This window comes from Notamacropus eugenii, chromosome 3 (genome assembly GCF_028372415.1).
Source record: "Notamacropus eugenii isolate mMacEug1 chromosome 3, mMacEug1.pri_v2, whole genome shotgun sequence".
NCBI lineage: Eukaryota > Metazoa > Chordata > Mammalia > Diprotodontia > Macropodidae > Notamacropus > Notamacropus eugenii.
Genome location: NC_092874.1, coordinates 421,589,936 through 421,597,512, shown reverse-complemented (window position 1 = coordinate 421,597,512; position 7,577 = coordinate 421,589,936). Strand labels below are relative to the sequence as shown.

The 7,577-nt window shown below is 40.3% G+C and overlaps 1 long non-coding RNA gene across 1 annotated transcript in view; it reads right to left on the bottom strand.

The window, feature by feature from the left end:
- Window positions 1–307: 307 nt before the first annotated feature.
- The window catches only part of LOC140497353 (uncharacterized), a 28,814-nt gene continuing 21,544 nt past the window's right edge, over window positions 308–7,577 (bottom strand). Inside the window, exons 3-4 of the long non-coding RNA XR_011964631.1 lie at window positions 2,913–3,065; window positions 308–1,045 (exon numbers count right to left, since the gene is read on the bottom strand). This is a non-coding gene — a long non-coding RNA (uncharacterized lncRNA). The remainder of the gene's footprint in view (window positions 1,046–2,912; window positions 3,066–7,577) is intronic.

Here is a 7,577-nt window from a genome sequence, read left to right as displayed (position 1 = left end):
GGCTCATGGGCTCATGCCAGTAGGAACAGTTCTGATGCTCAATTTATGTAGCATATCTGTTTGCAAGGCATACACACATATACCTATGTATATACATATGTAGTGTATGTGTAAATATATATATATGTAATATATACCTATACACACATATACACACACATATATGGACACATACACATATATACAGAGCGGGCTATAATGATGGCACTTATGACCAGCCCTAGCTTAAAAAGGTGAGAATGGAGGATTACTCATGGCCCTGAAGAGATTCAGGAAGCTTTAGGAAACTCTTAAGAATTAGACAGACTCAAAGTAGGAAATCCTTTACTTCCTTTGATACACTGGGATTTAAATTTGCTCTTCTAAGGAAGAAAACAACTTCATGGTTTTAGTTTAAAGGGAAATGTTAATTTATGTGGCTTCCCCTATGAGAGCTACCCTTCCCCCCAACTTATACCAAAACTTGAGCAGTGGCTCCCCCCCACCAGAGAGTGGCTGCTGCCTAGGGTACCCTGTGGGCTTATATTACAGCTTATAAGCCCCTAGTGGTGGACTTCCCATTAATGGTCAGACAATAGATAAAATTAACTTAAAGCAATGGTATTTACTTAGATACTATACAAAGGAGAGTAGCTATAAAACACTTCCCCACATAAATCTGGGGTGCACTGTCCCATAAGTACATATTGCACCCATGGGAAAGATAAGCAGAAACAGGATAAACTAGAAGTTCAGTTTAGTATAATAGACAAGCATGAAGGATACACATGGGGCCACGAGACCTTCTGACTCTGGTACTGAAGGACCTCAAAGTTCTTTCTCTCTTCATGGAGTCCTCACACTGCTTCCCCCTTGGTGTGTTAGTTTGCTTCTGGTTCTTAAGGATCTTCTGCATTGAAGCTATTTGCTCGAGAAAGGATTGCATCCAGCAGGGAACAGTTTATAGGGTCTCAAAGTAACTTGAAAGAGCAGACACACTCCCCAGATTGACACAAAGGCAGAGAAGTTGTCTCTTGAGGCAGGAAATAGCATTTAGGATTATTACCTGTGGCAGCAAAGAAAAAAGTCAATAATAGACTTAAGACTGAACTAATCCTAGAAGTCAAGTCAAACTTTGAGACTATGAACTATTTATTCTCTGTTGGATGAAATTGTGAGCAAATTGCTCCAGTGCAAGATGCCTTGGTCAATAGTGAGGGGAGGAAAGGAAATTTCCTCCTTTTCTGCCATACTGCCCCCCTCCCCAAATGTTGTGGTTCAGTCTTTTTTTCAGCTGTGTCTGACTTTTTGTGACCCCCATTTGGTTTTTTTTTTCCAGAGATACTGGAGTGGTTTGCCATTTCCTTCTCCAGTTCATTTTGTAGATGAGGAAACTGAGGCAAACAGGGTTAAGTGACTTGTCCAGGGTCACACAGTCAATGAGTGTCTGAGGTCATATTTGAACTCAGGAAGGTGAGTCTTCTCCTTTCTCTCTCTCTCTCTCTCTCTCTCTCTCTCTCTCTCTCTCTCTCTCTCTCTCTCTCTCTCTCTCTCCTCTCCCCCTCCCCCCCCATTGTTCACTTTTGCTTGGATCAACTCTAGAGCCACAAACCTCAATTTTTTAATGACCCTTATGGATTTGGCAAAACTTCATCCAGTCAATGGCATTGTCCTTTCCAATTAACTCAAGGAAATGTCCTTCATATTTCTAAAGTCAGTCAACAGTCATTTATTAAGTGCTTACTATGTGTCAGACACCATGCTAAGCACTGAGGATACAAATACAAACAGGGAAAATCTCTGTCTCCAAGGAGCTTATATTCTAATGGAGGAAGAAACACAGCAAAGGGGAGCTGAAGAGCTTGCAGGGAGGGTGAGGAGGTAATTAGGCCTGGGAACGGGACAAAGTGTGTCGACTGAGGGATAGCTGGTCTGGAGTCCTTCCCCAAAACGGAGGCTCTAAGAAGACCCGGCCAATGGGTCCACATGAACAGAGTGGGAAGGGAGCCAAGGCACAGTGGCATAGTCCTGGAGAATGAAAGCTGAGAGGATGATATGGTTAGTCTTTCTGATTCTGTCAAAGAGAAACTTCCATATTTCCTAGAGGAATAATAGGGTATTAGCAGTCGTACTTCACTAACATATTAACGTTTTATTGTCCCTTACATTCTATGGTTACATCATTTTACATGTAGATTTTATTATCTTTCTTATTTTATTTATTAAATGACATATTAATAATTTATAATTATATTTATATATCATTAAAATATATTTATTAAATTAACTTTTAAAATGGTAGCAGTGGTAAGATAGTGGATAGGATGCTGGACCTGGAATCAGGAAGACACTCAGCTGTGTGATCATGGACAGATCACTTAACATCTACAATTCTCAGGCTCCTCATCTGTAACATAGGGATAATCATAGCTTCTACCCCATGCGGCTGTTGAGAGAATCATATGAATAATGTATGAAAAGTGCTTTGCAAACCTTAAAGTACTATTACTATTTAAATATTAGTTGCTGTTAATATAAGTAAGTTGATTTTGAATTTATTTTAGGAATAACAAGGAGGAAGGTCATGTATAGTATTGGTGTATTAGAAAGAACTCAGGACATACAATCAGGAGACCTGGATTCTAGGCCCAGTTCCAGCTCTGGCACTAATTATGTATGCATAAGTAAGTCCCTTCACTTTCCTGAGCCTCAGTTTCCCCAAATGTAAAATAAGGATAATACTGACCTCAGGTTGTTATGAGGAAAGTATTTTGCAAACCTTAAAATGGTTTTTTACATATGATCAATTGTTTTGTTGCTTTTTGGGGGGGAGCAGACATTTCATCAGAGTAAGAAGCACCTACTCCCTCTACCCATGCACATCGATACCTCCTCTGTAAGATTTGGGATATCTGTGACATAAAGTGACTTACTCAGGGTCACGTGGCTAGTTAGTATCAGAGGTAGCCAGATTTTTCTGACTCAGAGGCCAGTTCTCATCCACTCTTTCCTTTCAGTCTTTGGAGCTGAAGATGTTTGAATTAAAATAAGAATCTTCCCCATAAGGATGTTGTGCACCAAGTTTGCTAAGGAGGAGAGAGAATTTGAGTTTAAAAATATTAGATTGACACTCATTCCAGGGATGCTGATAGGGACTTGTGTGACTTTATTGGCATAAGGAATGCCTAGATGATGAAACTCTCTGCCAGTGTAGACTGGCATCTTCGCTGCAACTTGAAAGTCTTCATGAGATGCCTAGAGAATGGATTCTTTCAAAATCACACATCCAGTAGGTATTAGAGTAGAACCTGAACCCAAGTCTTGCTGGATCTAAGGTCTGCTCTCTATCCACTGTGCAATTCTGCCTCTTTTTTCTCTAACAGCTATGTACTAACCCCTTAAATAAAGTTAATTCATAAAGTTTCTCAATCTCCATGTCATACTTTGTCTAATAGACTATATTCAGTAAAGAAAACAGCATGCCACACTTAGAATGTGCTGTACTATTGTTATTAGCAATGATAACAAAAATAGAGGCAATGATATTTGTCCCTCCCACTCCACAGGATGATTGTGAAGCTCAAATGAAGACAATGCAGGAAGAAGAACTTTGAAAATGTCAAGTGCTAGAGAAATGGAAAGGTTTGCGTTTATTTTTTGAAAGAGCTGAAAGAGTTCATGGCTCAAAATAACAACTTTCAATCAGAGTGGCAATTTTGGAGAAAGGGAACTCTTTCTAAATCATCTGCTCTTGACCAGCAGTTAGGTCAAGCTGCAAGTATATATTTGTAACATCTAAAGTGCTTGGGGGATTGCAGCCACTCTCTGGCTCTGAGAATGTGTCCAACTGAGTTTAGGGAACATGTAAATTTACAGGTAATGTGAACAATAATAGCAGATATCATTGCTGTTTTCATTAATAATAGTAACACTTCTCACTTTTAAAATGCACCAGTGGTTTCATGGATCTGTGATCTCATCATTTCCAACAATACTGAAACCAATTCATCTGTTCAATTTATTTGTTCACCTGTCAATGATCCATCAAAGCACATTTAAAAAAATACTTTCATATCTAGCTAGCCTGACCCTCATATCTGTCCCACCCATGTTTCCTTGCTTTTGAATACAATTCCCGTGCACTGTGGAATCTCAGATCTCTTGGGTACAAATTACATTTTATTCTAAACCTATTTCTAGGATCTTTCCTTCTCTTTTTCCTTTTTGCCTCAATTTAGACCTCACTTTCTCCTTAAATCATCATGTCCTCTATCACTCTCGTCCATGCGTACTTCCCCTGGCCTCATCTTCTCTAACCTCACTTCCTTGTCGGACAGCTTCAACCGGGAGAATTTTCTTTCTTTTGTTGAAGCAAAATTAGCTTTTTAAAAAAATGAGTTTATTTGTTTATTTTTACATGCAAATGTAAAAATAAACTCACTCCTTGCCTCTCGTTGAACTCAAAAAAAGGGGGTGGGGTGGAGAAAGCAAAAGGAAAACTCTTATCATATGCATTCATAGTCTAGTGAAACAAATGTCCACGTTGACCATGCCTGAAAATGTACTTCTCTCTCTGGATTTTCAGTTCATCTCCTCTCTGGCAGGAGGTGAGTGGCATGTTTCATCTTCACTCCTCTGGATTTGTGTTTTATCATTGTGCTGGCTAGAGTTCTAAAGTTCTTCAAAGTTGTATGGTGTTGTTATTGTATAAATTGTTCTGCTTTGGCTCACTTCACTCTGCGTCAGTTCATAGAGATCTTCTCAGTGTCTTCTGAAACTGTCCATTTCGTCATTTCTTATGATATAAGATACAATAATATTTGATTATATTCATAGATCACAATTTGTTTGGCCAACTGGAGGACAGGTCCTTAGTTTTCAATTTTTGACTCAGGGAAAAAAAGGTGCTACCAGTATTTTTACACAGCTGGGTCCTTTTCCTCTTTCTTTGATCTCTTTAGAGGTATAGACCTAGTAGTAGCAGTACTGTCCAGCTTAATAACATTTGGGGCGTAGTTTAAAAATGCTTTCCAGAATGCCTGGCAGGTCTCCCATCTCTTTAGATTTGGCCCCATTTATTATCTTTGCCATTAAAAAACCAACAAACCTTCAAACGAAGCAATACACACTTTGAATAGCAATAAGAGAAGTGGCTTCTCTACAGCACCCAACCCGTTTTACCGGGATTTTCAAAGGCCAACTCTCCATTGTCCTTTCAAGATGCTTTGTTGCCTTTCTTTGGTTTGTCTCTATTTCTGCGCCCAGAAAAAGCAGTCAAAGGCACTCTCCAAAAAGAAGAAAGGAGAAAACCCTGCTGTTGGTGGTGAACATAAAGGCAGCCTGTGACTAAGCAGGCAGCTTCCTAAATCAGAAGCCTGAGTAAACAGGATGTGGTGTAAAAATGCCCGTGCAAAGAGCAAGGACCAACTTTCTAGGACCAACCCTGAGGTGGACTTTTTAAAAGTTTGACAAATTTTAAAGAAGAAGAAGATGTCAACTCTTGGGTTCATTGTTATTGTAGCCTATGACATTATTAACAACTGCTCCATCTGTCATAGGCTCCCTGTTATAGGACAGTAGATTTAGAGATGGTTGTTTGAGGTCTTCTAACCCCACCCCACTCCATTTTCCAGTCACTAACTCCATCTGTCCATGTATTTCCTGAGTAAGAAAAAAGGTTTTCATTTTGAAAGTTATTGTAAAATGGAAATAGAGCATCTAGGCCGGGGATGGGAAACCTGTGGCTTCGAGGTCACATGAATCCTTCTAGGTCCTCACGTGAGGCCCTTTGACTGAATCCAAGCTTCTAGGTCCTCACGTGCAGCCCTTTGAATCCAAACAGTCACATGTAGCCTTGAGGCTGCAGGTTCCCCACCCCTGGCCTAGTTCCTACTCATCCAGAACTGGGAGTGGGGTGGGATAGGGACAGGGAATGAATTGAGTTTGCAGGTAGAGACAGGAGACTTGGAAAGTACCCCCTTGGGGAGGTGGCCCATGCTTTTCCTTTTCTCCAGCTCTCCTGCTGGAACCATAATATCTAGAAAGCTTATGATTCTTGGTGGGTAAAGCTCCCTCGGACTTATCTAATATCAAAGGAATTGAGAAGCAAGAAAATGAATGTACCCGACTGCCAGACATGAAACAGCTGGAGACTGGGATAAGAGAGACTGGACAGTCTGGGAACAAGGCTAAAACCAGATACCATTCTGATCGTATACCATGCTTCCGTTGGGAGACAGACCAACTAGTTCCTGCGGCCTACACCACTTACAATGACTCCGATTGGATAAAGAAGTTTTTATGTAGGAGGGGATGGAAAGTGGCTCAGCCAGCCAGCTTTTATGCTTGTTCTAATGGAATAGGAAGAAGTGTGACATGCATGTCCAGGAGTGGGAATGAAGTCTTTCCACCCTGTGGCTTTTGTGGGCCAAAAGTTCCAGGTGAATTTCTAGGACTGTATCTCAAAGAGATTATGCAAATGGGAAAAGAACCCACATGTACAAAAATATTTACAGCAGCTCTTTTTGTAGTGTCAAAGAGCTGGAAAGTGAAGGGATGCCCATTAATTGAGAAATGGCTGAACAAGTTGTGGTATATAAATCTAATGGAATGCTATTGTGCTATAAGAAGTGATGAACAGGCCAACTTCAGAAAAACCTAGAAAGACTTACATGAACTGATGCTGAGTGAAGTGAGCAGAACTAGGAGAACATTATACACAGTTACAGCCACATTGTGCGATGATTGACTTTGATAGATTTAGCTCTTCTCAGCAATGCAAGGTTCTAAGACATCTCCAAAAGTCTCACGATGGAAAATGCTATCCACATCCAGAGAAAGAACTATGGAATCTAAATACAGATCAAAGTATACTCTTTGCCCTCTCTCTTTTCCCTTTTGTTTCTTCTTTCTTGTGGTTCATCCCATTGTTTATAATTCTTCTTTGTAATGTGACTAGTGTGAAAATATGTTTAATGTGAATGTATATATAGAGCCTATATCAGATTGCATGCTGCCTTGGGGAGGGGGGAGGGGAGGGAGGGGGAAAATTTGGAATTCAAAAGCTTTCGAAACTGAATGTTGTAAATAAAAATAAATATAAAAAGTTCTGGGTAAGTGTCCATGGCCACTCCCAAAGGGTAGTTCTGGGGTCTAAACTTGGTGGGTGGGGTTGCCCTGCTCTATGGTCTAGGTGCTAATATAAGCACTAGATGGATTGTGGGCCAGGAAGGCATATTCTGAATGCATTGATAACAATCTGCTTTGATTACTACTATTTTGATTAAAGAGTCATCTATCAAGTCTTACAAATGACCTTCAATGAAATCTAATAGGTATCAGATAAAGAGCAGGAGTTTTCCTTGGCAAATAAGGGCAAAGCCAGGATTTGATTGTATCACATAGCTAAGGGGTAAGTAGAATCTTGAGAGAGGCACAAGGAATTTGATGAACCCAGCACAGGGCCCTCTGGTGTTTGGTGTAGAGTATAATGAGTAGGGTTGACTGTTTAAGTGACAGACACATAAATGCTCAGGGTCCCGACTCCTTGATTTGACTAGATGCTGGTCACAGAGCCCTACCTGTTAAAGATTGGTGTG